Consider the following 10,454-nt stretch of genomic DNA (forward strand, 5'->3'; position numbering starts at 1 on the left):
TTGCACTTCTGTCACGCTGCCCCTCAGTCGTCGTTGGTCCCGTTCTCGCAGGATCTTTTTCCGGGCTCACCGATGTCGGAGATTTGATGTTTTACCGGATTCCTGATATTCACGGTGCACTCATGAATGGTCGTACAGGAAATTGCCAACTCCACCACTGCCTCGGAGATGCTGTGTTACAGCCGGCCGCGGTGGCCGAGCGGTTCTAGGCGTGGAGTCCGGAGCCGCGCGACTGCTACGGTCGCAGGTTCGAATCCTGCCTCGGGCATGGATGTGTGTGCTGTCCTTAGGTTAGTTAGGTTTAAGTAGTTCTAAGTTCTAGGGGACTGATGACCTCAGCTGTTAAGTCCCATAGTGCTCAGAGCCATTTGAACCAGCCATTGCTGTGTCCCATCGCTCGTGCACGTTTAAATTCTCTTGAATCTGGTTAACCTGCCACTGTAGCGGCAGTAACCTATCTAACAACTGCGACAGACGCTTGTCTTATATAGGCATTACCGACCGAAGCGCCAGATTCTGCCTGTTTACATATCTCTGTATTTGAATACGCAAGCCTATATCAGTTTCGTTGGCGCTTCAGTGTAAAAAGCACAAGTGTGTGTCGAAAATAATATTTGCTTACGTTTTAGGATGTCCCATAGTATTTACACCACTGGCCATTAAGATTGCTACACCACGAAGATGATGTGAGACAGACGAGAAATTTAACCGACACGAATCAGATGCTGTGATATGCAAATGATTAGCTTTTCAGAGCATTCACACAAGGTTGGCGCCGTTGGCGACATCTACAACGTGCTGATATGAGGTAAGTTCCCGACCGATTTCTCATACACAAACAGCATTTGCCCGTTGCCTGGTGAAACGTTGTTGTGATACCTCGTGTAAGGAGGAGAAATGCGTACCATCATGTTTCCGACTTTGATATAGGTCGGATTGTAGCCTATCGCGATTGCGGATTATCGTATCGCGACATTGCTGCTCGCATTGGTCTAGATCCAATGACTGTTAGCAGAATATGGAATCGCTGGGTTCAGGAGGGTAATAAGGAACGCCGTGCTGGATCCCAACTGCCTCGTATCACTAGCAGTCGAGATGACAGGTATCTTATCCGCACGGTAGTAACGGATCGTGTAGCCACGTCTCGATCCCCGAGTCAACAGATGGGGACGTTTGGAAGACAACAACGATCTGCACGAACAGTTCGACGACGTTTGTAGCACCACGGACTATCAGCTCGGAGACCATGGCTGCCCTTACCCTTGAAGCTGCATCACAGGCACGCCTACGATGGCGTACTCGACGACGAACGTGGGTGCACGAATAGAAAAACGTAATTTTTTCGTATGAATCCAGGTTATGCGTACAGCATCATGATGGTCGCATCCGTGTTTGGCTACATCGCGGTGAACGCACATTGCAAGCGTATATTCTTCATCGCTATATTGGCGTATCACCCGGCGTGATGGTACGGGGTGCCATTGGTTACACGTCTCGGTCACCTCTTGTTCGCACTGACGGCACTTTGAACAGTGGACGTTACATTTCAGATGTGTTACGACCCGTGGCCGTACCCTTCATTCGATCCCTGCGAAACCCTACATTCCGGCAGGATAATGCACGACTGCATGTTACAGGTCCAGTACGGGCCTTTCTGGATACAGAAGGACATCACATTCTCCACTAAGTGAAAACGCCTGGTCAATGGTGGCCGAGCAACTGGCTCGTCACAATACGCCAGTCACTACTCTTGATGAACTGTGGTATCGTGTTTAAGCTGCATGGGCAGCTGTACCTGCACACGCCATCCAAGCTCAGTTTGACTCAATGCCCAGGCGTATCAAGGCCGTTATTACGGCCAGAGGTGGTTGTTCTGGGTACTGATTTCTCAGGATCTACGCACCCAAATTGCGTGAAAATGTAATCATATATCAGTTCTAGTATAATATATTTGTCCTAATGATTACCCGTTTATCATCTGCATTTCTTCTTGGTGTAGCAATTTTAATGGCCAGTAGTGTAGAGCCGCTGTGCTACATTCATAGCCGCGGAAGTCGTTTTTGAGTATCTACTATTGTTCCTGAGATATTTGCACTGAAACGTTCACGTGTACCGACCTCTGTAGAGGAGATAGTTGCCCTTTTTTCTATTCACTTCTGACTTTGAGCTGGCGGAATGGTTCAGGATAAAGCTAAGTCAGAGGCCAATGGCGCAGAATACGCTTGTTGAAAACGAAACGGGATTCCATATGGACCTGGCGACTTATTTCTGCTCAATTCTTTCACCTGCCTCTCTACGCCACGGATGCCTGATCGTATATCATCCAGGCTCCAATCAGTGTGACAGTCAGACATCGGTTGCGTTTGTGCCATCGTGCTGAGTGAATGATTTCTTAAACGAGGAGTTCAAAACTTCTGCTTCTCGGCACGATCTTTCGCTAAGATATCAGTGAGGAAGTTGCTGTAGGCTTGGCGCGTTGATCGTCTTACCGACGCACGATTTCCTACTGACGCTTTCCTGTTGACATTTGCGCGTGCTTGTGTGAGTTACGTTGAGATCGTTTCGTAATCGTAGATAGCACTCCGTCTTCAGGCCACGAGAGGCCTACCGGGACCATCCGACCGTCGTGTCATCCTCGGAGGAGGATGCGGATAGGAGGGGCGTGGGGTCAGCACACCGCTCTCCCGGTCGTTATGATGGTATTCTTGACCGAAGCCGCTACTACTCGGTCGAGTAGCTCCTCAATAGGCATCACGAGGCTGAGTGCACCCCGAAAAATGGCAACAGCGCATGGCGGCCGATGGTCACCCATCCAAGTGCCGCCCAAGCCCAACAGCGCTTAACTTCGGTGATATCACGGGAACCGGTGTATCCACTGCAGCAAGGCCGTTGCCATAATCTAACCGTACATTTGCGGATGCTTGTGTGAGTTAAGTTTGTTTAGTTATTTTAGATTGACACTCTAATATCACACATTTTAACTAACTCCTTAGATTATCTTAGATAATCACTTGCTAATAAATTTACTGTAGTTCTTTCAATTACAATTGGTATAAATCGACCGTTTTTTAATCGTAGTACACCCACCAAAAAAAGTTAAACATAATTATTGGTTCTCGTATCTAGAAATGAAATAGATGTCTTACATGTATTGTTCGATAACTCAGAATATTTCGGAAACGAAAACTATATTGTGTGATCGTGAAATCAAAGAGGAACACTATTTTAAAATACGAGTCAAATGAAAACCTTAAATTTGTAATAACAAATCGAAGTTTCACGCCCTTATCTTATAAGTTGGTTAGCGTGCTACAAACAGCGTGCAGAATGGCCTGTTGGTGGCAGCATAGTGCAGATGTAGACATACCGTCGCAGTATCAGTATAAAGATGGCCGGCCCACTTGCGACTTGCACCAGGGAAGAACAGCGTTCTGTTATTCGGGATTTGCGTAGTGAAGGTGTGAAACTTATTGAAATTCATCGGCGAATGAAGGTTCAGTACGGTGATGCATGTTTGTCACAGCAGCAAGTCTACGAATGGAGTAGGAAGTTCGCAAGTGGTGTGGCTTCAGTGGAAGATGCTCCTCGTCCAGGTCAGGCACAACCAGTTGTTACTCCACAGAACATTGCAGTAGTTGAAGCCATAGTGGAAGAAAACCGCCGAGTTACACTGAATCATATTGCAGTGTGTTCACAGATTAGTCACGGGTCAGCACACCACACTGTGCACGATGTGCTCCAGTTCCACAAAGTGTCTGCAAGATGGGTGCCACGGCAGCTGACTCCTGAAATGAGAGAACGACGTGTTGATGCTTGTGAAGAACTTCTTCGGCGCTTTGAACGAGAACGTGATGGCTTCCCTGCAAGAATCGTTACTGGGGACGAAACATGGGTTCACTTCCACCGACCGGAAACGAGGAGAGCGAGCGAGGAATGGCGCCATTCCCCATCACCAAAACCAAAGTAGTTTCGAACAGAACCATCAGAAAGGAAGGATATGCTGACTCTCTTTTGGGAAGAAAAAGGCGTCATTTTGGAGCATTACATGCCTAGAGGGACCACTGTCACCAGTGCATCATACACAGATCTCCTAAAAAAATCATCTGCGGCCTGCAATTGAATCAATGCGACGTGGATTGCTGTCAGCAGGTGTCCAACGTGACAATGCAAGGCCCCACACTGCCCGTACAACAGTTGCAACAATCACAGACCTGCATTTTGAGTGTCTTCCTCATCCACCATATTCACCAGACCTTTGCCCAAGTGATTCCCGTATGTTTGGACTACTCAAAGACGCCATGGGAGGAAAGAAGTTCCGTTCTGATGAAGGGGTACGCCTCGCGGTGCATGAGTGGTTACGCGGACTACCAAATCAATTTTTTTCTAAAGGAATTTATGCACTTTGTAAGCGCTGGAGGACTTGCATTGAGCGTGGGGCGATATTATGTTGAATACTGATACAGCTTTGTACCACTTCTGCACAGTAAATAATATTTATTTCTCTCACCCTCGTACAAAAAAGTTGGAATGTCCCACAACATCAAGAAACCGAAAATGTGTTCAGCGCACTGTTGAGTAAGGTGTAGTTCCTCCACGAACCCTCAGGCACTCTTGAAAGCGAAGAAGCAGGCTCAGTACCACATATTGTGGCAGCATTCATGAGAGCTTCAGTCGTTGAGGACTAGAAATGGCTCTTTAGAGCAAGCTCCATCCTTGGTCTATGCAACTCAGATCCGGTGAGCATGCTGGCCAATTCCACTTCCTGTCAGCTTCCGACACACACTGCGACCCCGATGAGGTCGGGCGTTGTAATCCTGTAGGGAGAACCCCCCCCCCCCCCCTCACCCCTCCTGCAGTCTCTGTAGATCCACTGACTGCGGGTCGCAGTATGTTGTTTTCACACACTGCAGCAGTCACGTGGCCTTCAATCGGAAGGAGTGGTGTGCGGCAGCCGTACAAGATACCTGCCCAGAATACGACTCAGACACTGGACTGTTGGTGACGTCCCACAGCCACAGATGGATCGTTGCGTAACCCCGTTCGTCTCCATATGTCGTCAGGCTGCAAGCGTATTCGCATTTCGTCTATGATCAGCGTTTTGTTCCGGCGGTTTCGTGTCCAACGTTCGTGTGCTCCAGCCGATCATACATGAGCACGCCTGTGATGTGGACAGGGTGGTGGAGCCTCGAGAAGTCTTTGGCTGTACAATCTGCATCTACGTCTACATGGATACTCTGCGTTTAAGTGCCTGGCAGAGGGTTCATCGAACCAGCTTCACAATTCTCTATTATTCCAATCTCGTACAGCGCGCGGGAAGAATGAACACCTACATCTTTCCGTACGAGCTCCCATTTCCCTTATTTTATCTTGATGGTCGTTCCTCGCTATGTAATTCGATGTCCAGAAAATATTTTCGCATTCGGTGGAGAAAGTTGGTGATTGGAATTTCGTGAGAAGGTTCTGTCGCAACGAAAAACGATTTTCTTTTCATGATGTCCATCCAAAATCCTGTATCATTTCAGTGACACTATCTCCCATATTTCGCGATAATACAAAACGTGCTGCCTTTCTTTGAACTTTTTCGATGTAGTTAGTCAGTCCTACCTGGTAAGGATCCCACACCGCGCAGCAGTATTCTAAAAGAGGGCGGACAAGCGTAGTGTAGGCAGTCTTCTTAGTAGGTCTGTTACATTTTCTATGTGTCCTGCCAATAAAACACAGTCTTTGATTAGCCTTCCCCACAACATTTTCTATGTGTTCCTTCCAATTTAAATTGTTCGTAATTGTAATACCTAGGTATTTAGTTGAATTTACGGCTTTTGCGTTTGACTCATTTACCGTGTAACCGATGTTTAATGAGTTCTTTTTAGCACTAATGTGGATGACCTCACATTTTTCGTTATTTAAGGTCAACTGCCACTTTTCGCACCATTCCGATATTTCTTATAAATCGTTTTGCGGTTTGTTTTGATCTTCTGATGACTTTATTAGTCGATAAATGAGATCGTCATATGCAAACAACCGAAGACGGCTGTTCAGATTGTCTCGCAAATCATTTACATAGATAGGGGCCTATAACACTACCTCGGGGAACGCCAGAAATCTCTTTTACTCGATGACTTTCCGTCAATTACAACGAACTGTGACTTCTCTGACAGGAAATCACAGATCCAGTCACATAGCTGAGACGATATTCTATAAGCACGCAATTTCACTTGAGGCCGCTTGTGTGGTACAGCGTCAAAAGCCTTCCGGAAATCCAGAAATACGTAATCGATCTGAAATACCTTGTCAATAGCCCTCAGCACTTCATGTGAATAGAGAGCTAGTCGTTGATTGGCGACTCCATGGAGTGCTGTGTGCTCAACGACCATATATGTTAAATTAAAAGGAAGGTCAGCGTTGGCCGTAATATTCTGCTATCAATAAAACATCAATATTACGGCCGACGCTGACCTTCCTTTTAATTAAAGAGCTTGTTGTGTTTCACAACAACGATGTTTACTAAACACATGTTGACTGTGTGTCAATAGACCGTTTTCGTCGAGGTAATTCATAATGTTCGAACACAATATATGTTCTACAATCCTGCTGCATATCGACGTTAACGATATAGGCCTGTAATTTAGTTGGTTCCTCCTACTACCTTTCTCGAACACTGGTGTGTCCTGTGCATCTTTCCAGTCTTTGGGCACGGATCTTCCGCCGAGCGAACGGTTGTACATCATTGTTAAGTATGGAGCTAGTGCTCCCAAAGGAACCTAATTGGTATACAGTCTGGGCCAGAAGACTTGCTTTTATTAAGTGATTTAAGTCGCTTCATTACTCCGCGGATATCCCCCATCACGAAGGCTGATGCGCGCAGTCTGGGTACTTGCGGCAGCCGCTGTGGCTTCTCGAAGCTCGTGGAGCGGAGCAGTCGTGACTTTGCAGGGCGTCTCCATGCAGACATCGTGACACATGGATGGTGAACTGCTGTAGTTTTACGTGGACATAGTCAACCACAACGAAGAAAACATCCACTGCCCCCCCCCCCCCCCCAAAATGCCGCACCAGCCGCTACAGTAACAAACAAACAATGGACAAAGAGTTCTAGATTAATCTAATTTAAGACTGAAACTTCCTGGCAGATTAAAACTGTGTGCCCGACCGAGACTCGAACTCGGGACCTTTACCTTTCGCGGGCAAGTGCTCTACCATCTGAGCTACCGAAGCACGACTCACGTCCGGTACTCACAGCTTTACTTCTGCCAGTAAAGTTTGGAAGGTAAGAGACGAGATTCTGGCAGAAGTAAAGCTGTGAGTAACAGGTGCGAGTCGTGCTCCGGTAGCTCAGTTGGTAGAGCACTTGCCCGCGAAAGGCAAAGGTCCCGAGTTCGAGTCTCGGTCGGGCACACAGTTTTAATCTGCCAGGAAGTTTCATATCAGCGCACACTCCGCTGCAGAGTGAAAATCTCATTCTGAAAACATCCCCTAGGCTGTGGCTAAGCCATGTCTCCGCAATATCCTTTCTTTCAGGAGTGCTAGTTCTGCAAGTTTCGCAGGAGAGCTTCTGTAAAGTTTGTAGGGTAGGAGACGAGATACTGGCAGAAGAAAAGCTGTGAGTAGCGGGCGTGAGTCGTGCTTCGGTAGCTCAGATGGTAGAGCACTTGCCCGCGAAAGGCAACGGTCCCGAGCTCGAGTCTCGGTCGGGCACACAGTTTTAATCTGCCTGGAAGTTTCATATCAGCGCACACTCCGCTGCAGAGTGAAAATCTCATTCTGGTAATTTAAGACTGTTTATTTTTAAGTAACATTTCTCTGTATGTATGTATAAACGCCTGAAGATGAACAGAACACGTTCGACACGCGTTGTATTATGTTGGATTAAACATAAAACAAAAAATAAAAAAGTGACCGGTAGCATAAATTAGAAATAAACAATCATCTCACACAGACACGGTTCTCAAATATAGCCATTATGACCGAGAATAATTATGACTCCCGCAAGACCGCTACGGTCGCAGGTTCGAATCCTGCCTCGGGCATGGATGTTTGTGATGTCCTTAGGTTAGTTAGGTTTAACTAGTTCTAAGTTCTAGGGGACTAATGACCTCAGCAGTTGAGTCCCATAGTGCTCAGAGCCATTTGAACCATTTAATTATGACTCGACGTTATTTTCTGGCTTCATAGACGGCAAGTGTTCTGTACCAATTTGTTCGTTTCGGCTTCAGCTGTAGTATGGTGGCACGTTGCAAAACAGTTGTTGTTTACACCCGTGCGTGTGTGTGTGTGTGTGTGTGTGGGTGTGTGTGTGTGTGTGTGTGTGTGGGTCCGTCCTTGAGATAAACTATCGCAATGTGACTCAAAAAATAATGAGCAGCATGTTGTCATAATAATGAGCAGCACGTTTTCACAATTTTATGATCGACAGGGATACCAGTTACACTATCTTTCAGCTAGAACTGCGCTGCTACTTCTCAAGGTGAAAATACATTATTAATAGCAAGCAGGTCTGATGATAAAATATCGATATATCAACACGTTCCAGAAAATATCGTCACATATCGGCGATATTCTTTCTTCCGATATATCCATATCGCAACTGTAATGTCGAGTCCGAAATTTTCATTTTATATCGTAATTTTCACAATTTTCGGTAAATATTTGAAGTAGTTCTTTTGAAATTATAGTAGAACCTAATTTACTTTCAGTGTGTAAAGGAATCTTTCTATTTTTTGCACTTCCATCACGTCCAGTATTTGTCTTTGAGTGTGTGAAGCAAGTATATACGGCACAAAAGAAGAAGTCCGATTGTACTGTGGAGTTACAGATTGAACGAAACAACAAGCTCCCCAATGTGAAGAAATAGCAAACCAGTTGCATTATTTAAAATTTTTTTTAATGCAACTAGCATGCTGTTTCTTCACATCGGCATTATTCTAAAACAGTTGCTGAAAATGACGAACAAACATCTGAATGACGAGACTGGTCTTTGCTGTGGGCAGAGGCCCGCGTGCGAAAATGCTGACTTAATCGGCTCTCGGCGCTACCAACATAAATTGCAGTTTTGACACTACAGAAATGAGAAAACGGTGAAGTCGACATGAAGCGCTCCGGACAAATCCGATATGTGACGAAACCGAACAACGTACCCATCGGACACCTCTTATTCAAAAAATGGTTCAAACGGATCTGAGCACTATGGGACTTAACTCCTGAGGTCATCAGTCCCCTACAACATAGAACTACTTAAACCTAACTAACCTAAGGACATCACACACATCCATGCCCGAGGCGGCCGTAGCGGTCGCGCGGTTTCGGACTGAAGCACCTAGAACGGCTCGGCCACAGCGGCCGGCCCCCTTTTACTGTACCACTTATCTGCACTTACCATTGTTAGGAAAGTGGTGATCGCCAAGCGTGTACGTGTATCGTTTCCCTTTCAATTTCTGCTCTAAGGAGGATAAGCGAGCTGCTAGCTTCTTGATGTACAGAATAAATAATAACAAATCATCAAACCCGCAGTATCTTAGGCCGGTATTACACTATCAAATTTCTTTGCCCAATATCTTTGTCCAATATCTTTGTCAAAGATATTTGATAGTGTAATAGGGACTTTGTCCAATGTCGTCCAATATTTGATCAAATCTAGGGCCTCGCTGTATATTTGATCAAAGAAACCGCTTGTCTTCTGTTCACTGCAATGTGACATGTTACCACATGGAGCGCTAGCATCGCTGCAGCGTTCTGTCGTCTGTAGTGTTTTTGCAACTATTGCCGGTAAATACAATTGGTGTGTGCCGACAACTCCAAAATTAATAGAGATGTCTAAAGCTGATGAGGCGCTTTACAACGTGAGGCAACCTGAATACAAAAATAGATTAAGAAGATTTGAGACCTGACCTGACCTGACCTGACCTGACCTAACCTAACTTAACGTAACCTAACATACCCCTCTCCTGTAGCAAGGAATCGGAGTGTTACAGTGAGCCTTTCTTCTGAAGATGTAGCAGTTCCTAAGTGAATATTGTGCTTTGTGATATGAGGATACACTTCATTGAGCACATACAGAAATGTATGCTCATCCATTCTTAAGTAATTGATGTACGACTTGACGTCTTCCACTGTAAACTCACGTAACAAGTTTTGTGGAATACTTTTATCGTGTCGTCGTAAAACCCACGGCTTCACCCAGATTAGATTAGTTTTTCGTTCCATAGATCCGTGCTGAGGAGATCCTCGTGGATGTGGAACATGTCGATTTTTTTAAGCTGAAATAACAATACTAATAGTACGAATAAATACAATACATCATTTGTTTCTATTAAAAATTTCGCCAATGGAGTCGAAGGAGTTGGCCAGTAGTAAGTCTTTCAGACTCCTTTAAACTGATCTTTATTTCTAACTAAATTTTTTATGTTTCCTGGCAAATTATTGAAGATGAGTGTTCCTGAGTAGTGGACCCCTTTTTG

General features: G+C 45.5%; 1 protein-coding gene and 1 non-coding gene across 5 annotated transcripts in view; one reads left to right on the top strand and one right to left on the bottom strand.

The window, feature by feature from the left end:
• The window catches only part of LOC126426407 (tenascin-like), a 562,410-nt gene that overhangs the window by 493,874 nt on the left and 58,082 nt on the right, over nt 1-10,454 (bottom strand). The gene's annotated exons all lie outside the window — the stretch shown is intronic.
• Nucleotides 7,321-7,395, top strand: Trnas-cga (transfer RNA serine (anticodon CGA)). The gene has a single exon. It is a non-coding gene; the product is annotated as a tRNA-Ser (tRNA).

Source organism: Schistocerca serialis, chromosome 11 (genome assembly GCF_023864345.2).
Source record: "Schistocerca serialis cubense isolate TAMUIC-IGC-003099 chromosome 11, iqSchSeri2.2, whole genome shotgun sequence".
NCBI classification, from domain to species: domain Eukaryota; kingdom Metazoa; phylum Arthropoda; class Insecta; order Orthoptera; family Acrididae; genus Schistocerca; species Schistocerca serialis.